Source organism: Podarcis erhardii, assembly GCF_964252035.2.
Source record: "Podarcis erhardii genome assembly, chromosome: 1".
NCBI classification, from domain to species: domain Eukaryota; kingdom Metazoa; phylum Chordata; class Lepidosauria; order Squamata; family Lacertidae; genus Podarcis; species Podarcis erhardii.
The window spans coordinates 20036215-20041835 of record NC_138497.1 but is presented as its reverse complement, the minus strand read 5'-3'; the positions used below and the strand labels follow the sequence as shown (position 1 = coordinate 20041835).

Genomic DNA, 5621 nt, shown 5'->3' with positions numbered 1-5621 from the left:
AAGCATACTATGTACAGAACACCACACCAGAAGGAAGAGGGATAGAAAGAGAAAGTGAAACCCAGGCTCCTTCTTGCCCTACTTTTATAGTCAGCACGATCTTCACAGAAAGAGAGAAGAGAATCAGTTTAAACCAGCTGTACTCAGCTTCTCTGAAGGAATAACCCAAACATCAGGAACCTTCTGTTTGTTTCTTTCACACAGAGAAGCTTCCAGAACCCTCTTGAATCAAGTAGAATAGGAAAGATCTCTACACATCAGGTCAATACTTTATGCACTAAGAAATGCAAACTGACACATTTCTCACCAGCCCCACCCACGGGAGCTGTAGTCCAGAACATCTGAGAGGGGCTGCTTTAAAGCAAATGTTTCAGTCAGATTCTAAAAAGACTACCTTTTAGCTACCTCCAACCTCCCTTTTGTTATTTAGAACAGGCTTCCTCAACCTCAGCCCTCCAGATGTTTTTGGCCTACAACTCCCATGATCCCTAGCCAGCAGGACCAGTGGTCAGGGATGATGGGAACTGTAGTCTCAAAACATCTGGAGGGCCAAACATCTGGAGGAAGCCTGATTTAGAAGAAATGAACAGGATAGGATGCACTGGAAAGCAAGGGATGGCATTGTCTCGATGCAGAATCAGTTAATCTCCCTGGCCACAAAATCAGGATGAATGCTCAGTCAATATGGCATCTGGAAGCAAGCTAGATGTAGATATGCAGTCCCATCTAGAATCACTAGTTGTTGCACCTGGATAGTTTCACATCACAAGAGCTGGATGAGGAACTTTGATCTTGGCTGTGGTGTTTCCTCATTGTTTTCATTTTTGCAACAGGGCAGAACTGTACGTGAGAGAGTTCTCCAGAGGTGTGCCCCATCACTGAAATGCAGGAGTGATAACTGTCAGTGATCTTTGCCATTGACCTTGGCTTTGTCCAGCGTGAGTTTTCCACTCTTCACTAAACAAAAAATTAAAAATTAAAGCAAGGCTGTTGCTTTGTAGCTTTCGGTAACATGGACATAGTATGACGTGAGGCTGTCAAGGCTTTTTAACAATCATTAAAACCTTCCCCTGAGGGATATTTTCAATCAGACTGCATTACAGTCAGAGCGGACTTTGTGTGTTGAAACTTCACTTGCTTGTCAGAGGGAAGCATCAAAAATGAGCTGCCTGTAATGTTTATGGTCCATTCAGTGAATTTGCTCTACATCGTAATAATCCTTCATTTCACAGGGAAGGTATGCCGTCAGTGCTGGGCTGTTGAAAGCTGAGACCCTCTGGGTTTTAACAAGAATCTATGGAGCACCCAAAAGTGAAGTTGGGCCTTCTTGCAGCTATAAACCTCAGGTCCTTCATTTTGACCAAACTTGCTGCACAAATTTATTTTTAGCTTAATTGACGCATAACCCATTCCCCTGAATAAAAACATTCAAAGCAAATACCTTCTCTCCTTGCCCCCGCTCCTGATTTTGCTGCTGTGAGGTCTAGTTGTTATTTCTGCTGCAAATAAGGTATACACTAATTTGTTTTTAAAACCATGAATCATTGGAACACAAGCTTAGTAAAATCAAAGAAGATTTGTAGCTCTTCTAGAAGATGTACAAGACAGTCAGTGTAGGTCATTCGCTCCCCGCTGCAATAAAAACACAATACCCCACCCACTTTGTCGAAGAGTTTTTAAATACATTTTCTGCATGGGAGATGTAAATATCTTACTGAGTTGCTGCTTTGCTTTCATGCTAATTGTCTGAGGTCCAGACTGAATAACAAGTGGCCTTGCCTTTCATTGTGAATGCCTCACGCACTCCTGGCAAGAGCCAGAATCCATAAAGGTCATGTATCCAGTGTTGATTCAATGTCATTGTTACAAAATAGTCCGCTGCTGAAAGCCCCTCTGGCAACCAGTATTACCCGCCAGCCTGGACGTTCTTGGGGCAGGGATGTGTAGAAAACAAAGATTAGGAGAGGATGGGGTAGACATTGATGACATACCAGTCAGAATCCTTAACCGCTTAGAAAAAGCAAAGGCATCTGGTACCTGCAAAAAATCCCAGAAGGTGGTTCATGTTATACTAGAGCAGCAAAAGACAAAGGGCCCATCCAGACACAGCTTTCATTGTACATTCGGGATGATTGTCGCTCATTATGGTATTGGAGCAGCTATAAGTGATTTTGCTTTCAGTGTTGTTAGCACCTACATAAGTCACGGGGTAGACATACTGCTTCCTTTCCAATCCGTGCACATCCCGTCTCTTCCTGCTGAAACCTCGCAACTTTTCATACCATAAATGAAAACAGCTTTGCTGTTGGAATGGTGTGTGGTTCTCTGGCTGTTGCTATTTTCAATCACGTTCCGGCAAATTCAGCTAATTAAAGCTGATTTGGAGCTCTTGCACAACAGACCAACTCCCCCACTGCCGCCATCCCAAAAGACACAGGGAAGTGATGGGGGAAATGCGCCGGAATGTGTGAGACAACAATTGCTTGGCGCAGCGTCTATAGCCCTGCAAAACAAATCAGAATGAATACTCAGCATACAGCAGATGCCACCTAACCTCCCAACAAACTTTGTGCAAACAGGTCAGGATGGATGCTCAATAAAACAGGCCATCTGGAAGTGACCACCATGTGTTTGCTATGTGATTGTTTCATCACTGAGCTATGGTTCTTTCCTCTCTGGCCTTAAGTCTGTGATGGCCCATTCATACCTATAAGACATCACAGGAAGTTTCAGTCATTTGGGGATAAACATGCAGGCATGAAACAGGCCTTCTCATGCAGCACTGCTTTTTTATTATAGTGATGCTGAGTGTGTGTGTGTGTGTGTGTGTGTGTGTGTGTGTGTTACACACACACATAGCCTTGGGTTAACCATACATTACCCCTTTTTAATCCTCCTTGCATGCTTCCCGACCCATATCTTGTTTTACTTTGAATAAACTCTTGATGCTTCCGAAAGGTCGAGGGGGAGCGTGCAAGACAAAATGTAGAACAATTTAAAATAAAGATACCTTGAAAACCACCATCCGGTCGAATGGACGTGTAGGAACATCTTGGGATGGGTGGGAGCAGAGGGACATTGAAATGAAGCAAGCCCTGTTTGATGCAAAACATTGTTTCCCCCTCTGAATGTTCTGCTGAAAATGCACTTGACACGTTATACTAGTTGTGTGTGTTACAATGCGAAGATGCTCTTTACCTTGGAGGCGACATAAATTCAGCGTGATAATACAGAGCCTGCCAAGGCTAACACATATTTAAATGCTGGCCTAATTGTAGCATGCAATCCACGTACATTAATGGCATGTAAATCGTTTGTATGCCAGAGGTGTCACAACCTTGTTGCTCCTTACCTTTTCCCCTCTCTCTCTCCAATGGTGTCAAACTTTTGTTTCATTCCGTGAATCAATGCTGTTTTCAGAGCTTGAGATCTTTCATTGTTTGCTCCGGGGCCTGCTGTCCCTGAAGTTAATCGCCCTTCAATATGGCTATTGTTGCCTTGCTGTTTGCCAGTGAAGAAGCCGCACAATAGGACTACTTTATACAGAGAGGGAAATGCATATACAATCAAATATCCCTTTCTGGATGCTTGGTAGAGAAGAAAGATGAGGCAGAGGAAAGGATGCTGCAAAATATATCTCTATGCTGGGGAGTTTGAAAGGAAGGGTGACGTATAGCAAAAGTGGGGCAGGGGGGAGTTTTAGAAAATGGGAGGTCAGGGACATAAACTAGGTCCAGATTAAAATGGATTGCTATTGGATTCTTCTGTTTGCAAAACCACCATCTTGTAGCCTGCTTTTTGACTGACTCTTATGGCTTTCATATAGAACAATATAAGGTGGGCTGCTGTGATCCTTTGCGGGTAAGACCAGCACAACACTAATACCTGGATCTGTCTTGAGAGTGCGCCTCCGGGGGGGGGGAGTGTCAAACCACTGGAGAATCACAGCACTTGGTGTGGCTGCAGAGACTGATAACTTGTAAGTGCTGCCCCCCCCCATGTTGTTTTTGCTGTGTTAGCAGCACCGTAGTGACTTCTCCCAGGTGCAAGATTGGGCAGTGTGTGTGGAGGTTCTGAGCTGCCCAGATGAGAAGACAACCCCTCTCAGCCTCACTGATATGGTCCAAAGGAAAGCAGAGCAATACATTTGGCACCAGCTGTGCTGCAGGCCTTGCCGGAAAGAGGTGTACAAGATGCCATCCAACTGCCATAGCAACTCCACTCTAGATTTGCGTAGGGTTGACTCCCATCATCTAATCCAATCCCTGCAATGCGAGGAACTCAGGTAAAGCATCCATGGCAGATAGCCACCCCTGCTGGGTTAGACCAAAGAAGATCTCTGCTGGGTTAGACCAAAGGTCCATTTAACCCAGCATTTCCATGGTGACCAGCCAGATCTTTCTGGGAGGTTTACAAGCCCAGCATGAATAAGCAGCCCTCAATGGCTGGTCTCTAGCACCTTCTGCCTCTCAACATTTTGCGAAAGAGTGAATAGGAGCTGTGCATCACCAAACTTTCAAACACCTGGAAGCTGTGATTGGTCCTTGATGCATATCCACTGCACACTTGAGGAAGCACATCTCCATGTTGCGCTTTCTGCGTTTCCTGCAGCAATCAATGATCGAGGATCAGCTTGACTGCAGCAAACACAAGAGCGCCATGCAAGCAGTGGGAATCAGACCTGTGTTTGCTACATGTTCATTGTTAGGTTTGGCTTCCATTCCCAGGAAAAGGCTCTACAGCAAAAACTGAGGACCATGACATCATTGGAAAGAAATTCTACCCTGCCTAGAAAAGATGCCAAAATATTTAAACCCACCAAACAACCCCCAGGAAGACTGTAACTTGTGTAAGCCAGCCATTTTTGCATTTTGTGTATGTAAATGAAAGGGTTAAGAATATAGGAAGTCCTCAAATCATATTCTTTGGGGCAGGAAATCTGAGCTTGCAGCCTTGACCCATAGATACAACTTCTCTGGCACAGCATGGACAGCTCAAACTGTCATTCATTGTCTGCGGGGTTCAGGTTGGGATGAAAGTTGCTGATAGGATCCCGAGAAGAGAATTGCATTTCCTTACAGTATTCAGAAAACACACCGTTGTTCCCGGTGCTTCTGAACAGGAGAACAATGCTGATAGCAGCCTGCTACTTTAAATTGTTGTTGGCTATTCATTGCATCGACAATAGATGATGGTGGTTGTGAACTGGCATACACACACACACACACACACACACTGCTGAAAATAACAGCAAGCCATTTGGCAGACATCAAGCACAAAGTGGGGTTGTTTTATTCAAACGTTGGCTGCATAGCTAAACAGCTGCCAGGTTCCTTTTAAGACAAAAATTAGTTTCATTTCTCTGTATGTAGCACTGAAACATATCAGATAATTATCTCGTTGGTTTGGAGAGTAAAAAAAATAAAATCTTTTGTTATTTAGGGTTATGTCATTGGCAGGTAGGGGGGATGCCGATCGAGGGAAGTGGATTTGAGCTGCCTCGCCCATTTGATTGCACATTTGGGTATCAGGGGAGTTAGAAAACCAGATGGGTAAATGAGTGCATTCAGATTAGACTCCTGAACTGAAAGCTTATGGCTTTGAATGAATCAGAGTTCCCG

General features: G+C 44.3%; 1 long non-coding RNA gene across 1 annotated transcript; it reads left to right on the top strand.

The window, feature by feature from the left end:
* Nucleotides 1–826: 826 nt before the first annotated feature.
* Nucleotides 827–1438, top strand: LOC309336090. Its single transcript, XR_014153895.1, has 2 exons — nucleotides 827–938; nucleotides 1233–1438. It is a non-coding gene; the product is annotated as an uncharacterized lncRNA (long non-coding RNA).
* The last annotated feature ends 4183 nt before the right edge of the window (nucleotides 1439–5621 follow it).